Genomic DNA, 12295 nt, shown 5'->3' on the forward strand with positions numbered 1-12295 from the left:
GCATATGACATGATCATCCATGTAGAAAATCTGAAAGAATCAACAAAATACTGAGACTAATAAGTCATTATAGCAAGGATAAAAGATATAAAGATAGAAGGTATACAAATAGTAAATGCTCATATGAAAAGAAGCTCCACATCATATGTTATCAGAAAAATGCAAAATAAAATAAGATACTATTACACACATAATGGCCAAAATGTGCAATATGGACACCACCAAGTGCTGAAGAGAATGTAGAACAGACAGAATTCTCTTTCATTGCTGGTGGGAAGACAAAATGGTATAGTCACTGTATGGCCAGTAGTCGTGGCCCTCGCCATGGCCATGCAGGTGCAGGTTCCCATTAAATTCGGGCAGACGGTAAAGAAACTGTGGAGCCAAAAACTAGTGGACCATTCCTTTATCCTAGCCTTGCAACCAAGGGACAAGAAACACACAGTGAGAAAACACTTCCCTTTCCATTCAGGGCTCTGAAAGCCACTGGCTTTCTCCTGGTTTTCTTAGAATCAAAGGCCCCACAAATCTCAGTCACCTCTGGTTCCCCATCTGCTAACTTGGCTTCTCACTCTGCAAAACTGGCTTCTCCTTTAGCAACTTGCAATCTTGGCTTCTTTCTCTCCAGCACTCTTCCTCCTTGCTCTCACTCTCCAAAAAATGGCCTCTGTCTTTCTCTTTCTCTTTCTCTTCTTTTCTCTTAAAACTTTTTGGCACAAAAACCCTCCTCCAGTACACATTGGCATAACAATGGTCCTTCCCAAGCAGGAAGGCAGCCAGCAATCTCACAGACAAGCGCCATTTTTAACAATAAAAGTGAGCAAACCCAGAAAATACAGATTTTACTAACTTATTTGCCCAACAGTCACTTTGGAAGGCTATTTCTTACAAAACTAAATATATTCTTACCATATGATCTAGCAATTGTACTCCTTGGTATTTACCCAAAGGAGATGAAAATTTATGTCCGCACAGAAAACTGCTCAGGAATGCTTGTAGCAGTTTTATTCATAATTGCCAAAACTTAGAAATAATCAAGATGTTCTTCAGTAGAAGAATGAATAACTAAACTGTGATATATCCAGACAATGGAATATTATTTACTGCTAAAGGGAAATGAGCTATAAAACAATAAAAGCACATGGAGGAAACTTAAATATATATTACTAAGTGGGGAAAAAAAGCCAATATGAACAGGGTATATAATTTATGAATCCAACTATATGACATTTTCAGAAAAGGCAGAACCATGGACACTGTATAAAGATCAGTGGTTGCCCAGGGCTGAGGTCAGAAGACCAAATAGATGCAGCATGGAGGATTTGTAGGGTTGTGAAAATACTCTGTATGATTCTATAATGATAGACACCTGTACTATATATTTATATATTTGTCCAAACCCACAGAGTGTACAACACCAAGAGTGAACCTGAGTGTAAACTATTGGGATAAGGAGGTATCAATGTAGGTTCCTCAGTCGTAACACATGGATCGCTCTGGTGAACCCTGAGGACCCAGTCCCACATCACCAAGGTCCAAGGTGGCAACAACCTGAACACATGGCAGTTCCATTCTGAAATCAAAAAATAAGGTTTCTGAGGCTAGCAGAGGACAGGAATGGGAGCTCACCTGGGAACACCCAGTGCTGTCAGCTTTGGCCACCTTCCACTGCCAGTCTAGCCATGCTCCTCTTCCTCTTCCTGAAGACTTCAATAGTGCGCTCCAAACACCCATTTTGTCTACATTCACGCACTTCACAGATTTTAGAAGGAGGTACAGCTAGCAGAGGCCTTGGTTAGGTGGGTAGAGAGTGGAATTTCCCCCAAAGGCAAACAAACAGGAAGCAGTTGGAGCCTGCAGGCTGTGTTTTGTGATTCCAGGTGTATGAGGTGGAGTATAACAGTTCAGTTCCAGATAGGACAGCAGGGAGTAGGCCAGAATGTGCCCAAATATCACTGGCAGCTCTGAGAACAATGGAATTGCACCCAAGAAACTGCTGCTGTAATCACTCTCCCAGAAGGCAGCCCACTTTAGTGAGATTTACAGGAACAGCAAGGGAGGCCTAAATGAGAAACACCTGGATGCCACAGGTGCTGGAGACTTTCATCCAAGACCCATCCTTAAGAAATCTGACACCTGGCACCTACCAATCAAACCCCAATCCCCACTATCATCTTCCCTGACTCCCCAGTCAGAGTCACAGTAGAGCTGCACCTCACCCCAGAGTCCCAGCTTGACAGGGGACCACGCTCTGGCCCAAAAGCTGCACAGGGTCCAGACCAGCCAAGGTCAGGCAAGGAGTAAACTGTGTGTGCATGCTTGGGTTGCAAATCCGCTCTCCTTTCTGGAAGCTAAAGGCCACGGGGTAGGAACCGTTTCTGGCACAGGGCAGGAATCAGTGAAATAGAAAAAGTAACGAAGTATGGGCAAAACTAAATCTATTTCTAAAGGACAACTAACATAAGTAATCTCTAGTAAAATTCATTAAGAAATAAATAAAATAAGCAAAATTGAGAGTGAGAGATGGAAACCCACTACTCATCTAGCAGGTGTTTTGTTTTGTTTTTGTTTGTTTTTTGTTTTTTTATTGGAAATACATCTTTTGATTGCAAAAACTGGCCAGTAAGAAATAGAAACTGCAATATCTCAACAATCATTAAAAATAATAGAATGATAAAAACTTTTTTCCAAAAGAATTTACCACCCAGACAGTTTATTGAGGCAGTTTTTACCAACCATCCAAGGAGCACACAATAAACCACAGCTTCTATAATTTTCCCTAGAGAACGAAAATAAAGACAAATTTTATAATTTTTATAAGATCAGCATAATATATATGACAAAATTAAATAGACATTCAAAAAATTAACATTATAAATTATCCCCAATTGTGACCATATTTACAAAAATTCTATGTAAAAAATTCTATGTAAATGACTCTAACAGTATTTTGTAGAAAAACATCATGTTATATATATCAGTCACAATTGAGTATCTAGAAATTAACAAAAGCTTTACAAAGCCATTCTAGGAAACTTGCAAACATCATTAAATGACTTTTAGTAGGCATTCAAATAGTTGGAGAGATATCATACACATAAATGAATGAACAGGTAAGTAGAAAACTATTTATTCATTCAGCAAATTTTCATTGAGTTCCTGTTATGTAAGACTCTCATCTAGGTTATATTGTTATATCAGTGAAGAAAAGAAATAAAATTTGAACCTTATAGGGTATATATAAGTGTATAGTTACATAAGCCTATAATAGGATTATAAATATGTCAGTATTTGCCAAATTAGCCCGCACATTCAATGGCTAAAGCAGTCAAATATTTTAAGAGTTTAAGAGAATTTATCACAAAACCACTTTGCTACAGTTTATATTTTACATGAATGGTGCCGTTAGGACTTGTGCAATATGGCATCCCTACTTTGCAAATTTTAAAATTAATATATAATAAAATTCTAAAAGTAGCTACCTGAAAAATACCCTCACTTTAAAGATATAGAATCTAAAAAACAAAATAAACAAACTCATAGATACAGAGAACAAATTGATGGTTGTTGGATGGGAGGGGATTGGGGTGGGTGAAAAAGGTGAGGGGGGTAAAGAAGTATAAATTTCAAGTTATAAAATAGTCACAGAAATATAAAGTACAGCAGAAGGAATATAGTCAATAATATTGTAATAACTATGTATGATGTCAGGTGAATATTAGATTTATCAGCATGTTCAGTCTACAACTCATAGAAATGGCTAGTCACTATATACACCTGAATCTAATATATCAAATGTAATTGAAAAAAATTTTTTTAATTTAAGAGACCAAGCCTGACCAAGCGGTGGTACAGCGGTTAGAGCATTGAACTAGGATGCTGAGGACCCAGCTTCAAAACCCTGAGGCCCCCAGCTTGAGCACAGGCTCACCAGCTTGTGCGTGGGGTCACTGGCTTGAGCGTGGGATCATAGATGTGACTCCATGGTCACTGACTTGAGCCAAAGGTCACTGGCTTGAACAAGAAAAGAGTCACTCACTCTGCTTTACCACCCCACCCCCTGGTCAAGGCACACATGAGAGAGCAATCACTGAACAACTAAGGAGCCACAACAAAGACTTGATGCTTCTCATCTGTCCCCCTTCTTGTCTGTCCCTACCTTTCCCTCTCTCCGTCTCTGTCACACACACACACACACACAAAAAATTAAGAGACCAAAAGTTAAAACAAAAGATACTCTCAGTACCTTTGCCACTTAGGAAACCACACAGATTTTAGGAACTCTGGCCAGGAGCTGAATTAAAGACTAAATATGTTTCTTATTATAAATCACAAATTATAACTGGCATTAGACCATGACACTTACTTTGTTCCTTATCATGGCTTTGTAAAAATATTTGAGATGTGTAGGTACACCTAGTTCAGTGTTTCTAATTGTGTGATTTGCCATACTATGATCCACCACTGTACTTATTCACTCTCCTACTGACAGAATCCTACTTTGCCTTCATCTCCCCAGTACCACAAATATACCCCTAAACATGTTTCTTCTTAATGACCTGTGAACAAAGTTCCTGGCATAGATCTATGGGTTGGACAGGTCATAAGGCAGACATAGTCTTAATTTCACTAAGGACTGGCAATTTGCTTCCCAGAGGGAAAAAATATAACATTACCACTAGCAAAGCAAAATTTATAGTTTTTCCCATCCTAAAACCTTCCTGGTATGTCCTTTTCTAATTATGACTAATCTGATATCTGTAAAATAGTATTTCAGTGTGTTAATCTTCATGTGTTGTACTATTATTTTATATACTAACTGGCAAATCACACTTTCCTTTATCTATAATGTCAACTTATATCCTTTGCTTATTTTTTCATTTGGTTTTCTGCCTTTACCTTGTTCTTAAAGAATTCACTTTAGATTTTAGAAATTAATCCTTTATTGATTTTACAAAATTCAAATACTGTATCCCAAGGAGTCCTTCTTCAGGGCATCTGTTATTAGGCAAAAATGTTTCATTTCAGTGTAACCATATCTATACCATCTTAGAAAGTATGCTTTTGGAATCTCATGGGTTTTATTTTTAATTTTTATTGAACTGAATGTGGTGACATTAGTTCATAAAATTATATAGATTTCAGGTGTACAATTCTATAATACATCAGCTATATATTGTATTGTGTGTTCACCACCCCACGTCATCTCCTTCTATCACCATCTAGCTCCCCCACCCATTTTTCCCTCTGGTAATCACCATACTGTCATCTGTGTCCATGAGTTTTGCTTTGTTTATTACTTAATCCCTTCACCTTTTTCACCCAGCTCCCCAACACCCCTCCTTTCTGACAACTGGTACTCTGTTCTCTGTATCTAGGAGTCTGTTTCCATTTTGTTTGTTAATTTATTTTGATCATTAGATTCCATTTGTAAGTAAAGTCATATGGTACCTTTCTTTCTCTAACTGAATTATTTCACTTAGCATAATAGTCTACAGATTCATCCATGCTGTTGCAAAAAGTAAGACTTTCTTTTTTATGGTTGAGTAGCATTCCACTGTGTAAATGTATCAGAGCTAAGTTAACCACTCAGTTTCTGATGGGCATTTGGGTTTCTTCCAAATCTTGGCTATTATAAATAACACTGAAATGAACATCGGCATACATATATTCTTTTCAATTAGTGTTTTGGGTTTCTTCTAATATATCCTCAGAAGTTGAATCTTTGGGTCATACGGCAGTTCCATTTTTAATTTTTTAAGGAAACTCCATAATGTTTTTCACAGTGGTTGCACCAGTCTGCATTCCCACCAGCAGTGCACAAGGGTTCCCTTTCCTGTACATCCTCTCCAATATTTGTTGATTGCTGATTTATTGATGATAGCCATTCTGACAGGTGTGAAGTCATATCTCATTGCGATTTTGATTTGCAAGCACTCTATAGATTCAGTGAATGCCTATAAAGATACTAATACTGTATTTCACAAAACTAGAACAAATATTCCAAAAATTTATAGAGAACAGTGAACTCAAACAACCACAGCAATCTTGAGAAAGAACAAATTTGAAGGAATCATGCTACTTGATATCAAACTATATTACAAGGTCATAGTAATCAAATCAGCATGGTACTGGCATAAAAAAATGATATATAGATCAATGGAACAGAATAGAGAACCCTGAAATAAACCTATGCCTATATGGTCAATTAATATTTGATAAAGGAGGCAAACACATATGGGGTCAGGATAGTCTAATCTATTCTATAAACAGTGTTGAGAAAATTGAACAGATACATGCAAAAAGAAATGAAACTACACCACCTCCTTACACCATATATAAGTATAAACTCAAAATGAATTAAAGATTTAAATTTTATATTTGAAACCATAAAAATCCTAGAGGAAAACATAGGCAGTAAAATCTCAGACATTTCTCAGGGCAATATTTTTTCTGCTATATCACCTTGGGCAAGAAAAATAAAAGAAAAAGTAAATAAATGGGACTACATCAAACTAAAAAGTCTTTGCACATCAAAAGAAATCATCAACAAAATGAAAAGCACTGAGTGGAAGAGCATATTTACCAATGATACATCTGAAAGCATATATTGTATGTGTGTGTTTGTGTGTGTGTGAGAGAGAGAGAGACAGAGAGACAGAGAGATGGACAGATAGAAACAGAAACAGGAAGGGACAGAAATGAGAAGCATCAATTGTTTGTTGTGGCACCTTAGTTGTTCATTGATTGCTTTCTCTTATGTGCCTTTACCCAGGTGCTATAGCAGACTGAGTGATCCCTTGCTCAAACCAGCAACCTTAGGTCCAAGCTGGTGAACCTTGCTCAAACCAGATGAGCCTGCGCTCAAGCTGGAGACCTCGGGGTCTTGACCTGAGTCCTACTTATCCCAGTCTGATGCTCTATCCACTGCGCCACCGCCTGGTCACCAATGATACATCTGATAAGGGATTGATATCCAAAATCTTTAAGGAACTTATAAAAGTCACCACCAAAAAACAAACAATGTAATTAAAAAATGAGCAAAGGATCTAAACAGAAGCTTATACAAAGAGGACACATAAATGTTCAATAGACATATGAAACAATACTCCATATCATTTATCATATTAAAGTCTTTCTTCTCTCCTAAGTTATAAACTATTCCCTATCTTTCTTTAATTGGTGATATTTAACTTTTTATACCAAGGTCTTTAATGCATTGAGTGAACTGTTAGATTGATTAAAACGGAGATCAGCTTTATTACTGTACATATAGTAAGCCAAATTTTTCTAGTGCCATGCACTAACCTATCCTTTCCCCTTGCTTACTGGTCATTTTTATGCATCATATTCTGAGATCACAAACAGATTTCATGGGAGAGCATCATACTGGTAAAAGATATTCACCCAGATTCTAGCTCTGGTTTTTGAATCATATATATAGAAAATAATTTATCCTGTGTTCTCCTTTCATTGTTTGGGGCTCAAATTCTGCTTAAGTTTAAGAACTACATTTTATCATGTAATATTTAATCAGTAGCTACATGCTCCACTCTTCAAACTCACTTACCTTTTCAAACCTCCCAATGTCTTCTTTGTAAGTGTTTTCCCTTAAAAAAATCACTGGTCAGATGGAGCAAAGAGGGACAAATATATGGTGACAGAAAATGATTTGATTTTGGGTGATGGGTACACAACATAATCAACAGTTCAAATGCTATAGAAATGTTTACCTGAAACCTAAAAAAGATGTGGTACATATATACAAGGGAATACTACTCAGCCATAAGAAATGTCACAGTGCCATTCACGACAACATGGATGGACCTTGAGGACATTATATTGAGTGAAATAAGTATAAAACAGACTGATGGACACAGATAAAAGTGAAATGTTTATTGCCAGGGGAAAAGGGATGTGGTGGAGGGGGTGAGGGGAAGGGAGTAAGGGGGGACAAATATATGGTGATGGAAAATGATTTGACTTTGGGAGATGGGCACACAACATAATCAATAGTTCAAATGCTATAAAAATGTTTACATGTTTACCTGGAACCTATATTCTCCTATTAATCAATGTCACACTGTTAAATTTAATTTTCTAAATAAAATTTTTAAAAAAGAAGCCTATGTACTCTTTTTGATCAATGTCACCTCATTAAGTTTAATTTTCTAAATATAATTAAAACAAACAAACAAAAAACACTGGTCTGCCTAGTCTCTATTTCAGGGCTTCCTAAAACCCTATACATTTCGTGGCAGAGGTTGCCACTCATTTGCTCTGCCTATGCAAAACATTGGTCTTCCTGAGCTCAACAGTGAGACTCCTTTTTTAGAAGAGCTGCATGAAATAATAGTCAAAACTATTATGCATCATGCATAATAATATATGAGTAATCAAATCTTATGCTTCAAAAACTAAAGTAATTACTGCTGGATTTAGGAAGCAAAGCCTGCCTTTTCCATAAATAGTGTTGTCCAAATCACTGGAGGCTTTGTGTATAAATGTGTGTGTGTTTAAGTCTGAGTGTTTATGTGTGTTTGTGTGAGGCAGAGACAAATCATGTATATTAATAGAGTCCTTGGAGTGAGACCCTCTTATACTTCTGGTACCAGTAGAAGAAATCAGAGCCTAGAATATGAAGGACTATAGTCTATGTGGCATAATAAATCCCAGATTTTCACTGTTCATCTATGCCCTATCACTCGATAGAGAATAATCTCCTCTGAAGCAGTGCCCAGGTCAGAAATGTCAACCAGCATTCATAAAGGAGATTGCATCCGAAATACTTTTACAAAGCAGGTGTTTCTCCCTCTTGTGGTTTGGATACATTTGACAGGTTGGGAGCAAATCTAACATTTTCTACTATATCACCATTGAATAGAAAGTAAACCAAAACAAAAGTTTTTGCCGGGTTCTCCCCATAATGCAAACCTACTTCATATAATGCTAATTCAGCTATATACAAAAATCACAGAAGTACTCAACCTTTCTGGTTGAGTTATTATTTGAACTCAAATCCTAACACTGCCATTTACCATCACAACTTGGGATAGCAATAACCCACTCAGAAACAGAAATAAAAATTTTTACTTAATTTCAAAGTTTAACAAAGATCATATTTATCTAATAAAAGGCTATAGCACAACTTAAAATTTAAATGGGTTTTTTTTTGCTTTGGGATTATATTATATGAATATTAATGTACATCTTCCCACTGGACTATAAACTCCTTGAAGGCATTCACAATTTCAATGCCTGACATGCTCAGATAATCAATAAATAAAACTGTTATTCAGTTCTACTATTAATATTGATCAGGAGCTCTGGTTGGCAGGTTGATAAAATAATATGAGACTATAAATTAATGATTACTTTATAAAGACAATCTTTCTTTAGATAGAGTCAACAGAAGAGGAGGATTAATTGTTTTCAACTTGGAAACCATGCATTTATAGTAATCACTGTGTCTCCCTAACTTTGGATTTCTCTAACGTGAAAGATTATTGTTGAATGCCTCAAGAATGTAAAATGAATTTAAGAGTAAAATTTTAACAAACATAATTCCTTAAATATGTGGCCGTGTTTTTTGGACAATTCTCTTTTAATGTACTTATGAGTACTTGCATAGAAGTTGTGAGATAATAATGTAATAAGAAAATAATATGCAATCCTGAGGAGAACTAATTGCACACAGAAATATGTCACCAGGAATAAGACCTGTTTTCTATCATGGTCAATATGCTGCTAGACTTTCAAGTTGCTATTGAAGAGCCAGAGATATTCAGGGAAACATGAATGCACATGGCAACCCAGGCAAGATTGCAACAGGAAAGGAAGATGTTAGGGTCCATTTACAAATAAACTAATCCAGAAAGAAACACAGTATAGTATGTAATAGAAAAATCACTCCATTTCATGAGAGACAATCTTATAGATAGCAATCCAGGCTATGTAATAGCTAGCTAGCTAGTGTGAACTCATGCTCTATCTATCTATCTATCTGATTACATATATGTATATTATATATGTGATTGCATATATAAACACACATATATAATATATACATTATAAAACACATTCTTGAATCTTTTTTCTTATTCTCGATCTAAACTTCCAGCTCTGTCAAGGTTAAGAGAGCAGAATTCGTATGGAGGGAAAAATCAATATTAATTTGCTGATCTCAGCTGCCAGGCATTAAAAAATGTAAAAAAGCAACAATCAAATGTATAGAACATCTTATTTTGGAAGTAGTCCTTTTCACAAATTCTCCAAAAACAAGACACAGTAATTAACATATGTAACTAGGTCAAGAAAAGTTTATTAAAGATATAAGATCAAAGATGGCAAACTTCTCATCTGTTAGCAGTGTGTCCTCCTGTTACCTGGATTTGTGAAAATAACAACATACTGTTTGCCGCCACCTCCACTGTGGACCAATGCAAGATGACGACACTGACGGGGTCGGGAGGCTATACAGGGCAACAAGCCAGGTCAGCTGGAACCACCACAGCCCCAGCCATACCCCAGCTGCACCAGCAGAAACAAGAAGTGATGGCAGCCAAGGCTGGAGAAGCAGTGGCATACCCTTTGGACGACAGGTTCCTGAGCCTGGACTCACCTATCTATGTTCTGTACAGAGGCGGTGCAGAATAGGCTGATATAGATCCAGTGCCGCAGAAAGATTGCCCCAATCCAGTGGTCCACATCATTTATAATAAAAAATTTAGAGATGTTTATGATTATTTCTGGGCCATCTGCAGCTTGATCAAAGAACTGAATGAGCTTTTAAAGTAACCAGAGATGCTGTTGAGTTAAATGCAGCCAATTATGCAGTGTGGCATGTCTGTAGAGAAAATAAACTACATCTCTGCAATAATTGAAGAATAGCCCCAAACTATAAAGTTTGGCTCATAGGCCAGTGTTAGTGGAATGGCAAAAAGATGCATCTGAGGAGCTTGAATTTATTGTTGATATTATTAATTAGGATGCAAAGAATTATAACGCCTGGCAACATCAATATTGGGTTATTTGGGAATTTAAACTTCGGGATTCTGTAGATCAATTTCTTAAAGAGGACATGAGAAATAATTCTGTTTGGAACAAAACACTTCATAATTTCGAACGCCACTGGCTACAATGATCATGCTGTACTGGAAAGAGAAATCCAGTACACTGTGGAAATGATCAAACTAGTTTCACATAACAAAAGTGCATGGAATTATTTGAAAGGGATTTTTCAGGATCATGTTGTTTCCAAATACCCCAATCTATTAAATCAACTTCTTGAATTGCAACCAAGTCACATTTTCCCCTACCTAATTGCCTTTCTTGTGAATATTCATAAAGATAGGCTGGAAAACCAATGTGACAACAAGGAAGACACTCTTAATAAAGCATTAGAGTTAATATGAAATCCTAGCTAAAGAAAAAGACACAAGAAGGAAGAAATATTAGAGCTACATTGGAAGATCCCTACAAAGTAAACATTGCACAGAAAGTCACCCACCAACAAATGTACAACAATAACACCATCTATGTCATGCTTACAATCTTTATAGTTAAGGTATTATTAAAGTGTACTCAGCAAACATTTTAAGGTCAATATAAAAAAAAAATTAAAAGAGAGTAGTCACATCCTGGAACTCCTACGGGTCTACCATATCATGCTTTTTACTTAAAAAAAATTTTACATTTCTTTTGAATGCTGATGAACAGGAGACACCAAATCTTTTTTGCCTGCAAACTACTACCTTCTTTATTAGATCCAGCTAATAACACTGTTTTGTCTTTTTCCAAATAGCTCCAGATATATGGAAAAGATTTATATAGGCAGATGGGGATCCTCAAACCCCTCAGCGAGATCTTCTGAGCATGGCTTTTAAGATACCTAGAGGCAGAAAAAGCCCAATAGAGATCAGGGGAACTACCAGCTTTTAGGATACACCCTTAAAGGCTCCAACTCCCCAAAGGGGGATCATAGGATGCCATCTGGGGCCTGCTTCAATAGTGGAAAGGAAGGTCATTGAGCTAAAGCCTGCCAGGCTTACATGCCTCTGCTGTGAGGAAACAGGGACACTGGAAGGTAGGCTTCCCTCTCGCTCCTCTAAGGGAGGGTTCAGTCTCTTCCAGCCCTGTTCCAGCCACCTATGACCTAACCTTGCCCAGAATGCTGGGGCTTGCCACTGAAGGCTGAAGGTGCCCAGGGCCATCGGCCCCATCTACGACACTGTGGATGAGCCTAGGGTATTTCTTCCAAGAAGCAGGTAAACTGATCTCATTTGCACAAGGGCCA

At 37.0% G+C, this 12295-nt stretch overlaps 1 pseudogene; it reads left to right on the plus strand.

The window, feature by feature from the left end:
• The first annotated feature begins 324 nt into the window (after positions 1-324).
• On the plus strand, positions 325-11529 carry LOC136406474 (protein farnesyltransferase/geranylgeranyltransferase type-1 subunit alpha pseudogene; annotated as a pseudogene).
• Positions 11530-12295: the final 766 nt, after the last annotated feature.

The sequence above is a fragment of the Saccopteryx leptura genome, chromosome 5 (genome assembly GCF_036850995.1).
Source record: "Saccopteryx leptura isolate mSacLep1 chromosome 5, mSacLep1_pri_phased_curated, whole genome shotgun sequence".
Taxonomy (NCBI): domain Eukaryota; kingdom Metazoa; phylum Chordata; class Mammalia; order Chiroptera; family Emballonuridae; genus Saccopteryx; species Saccopteryx leptura.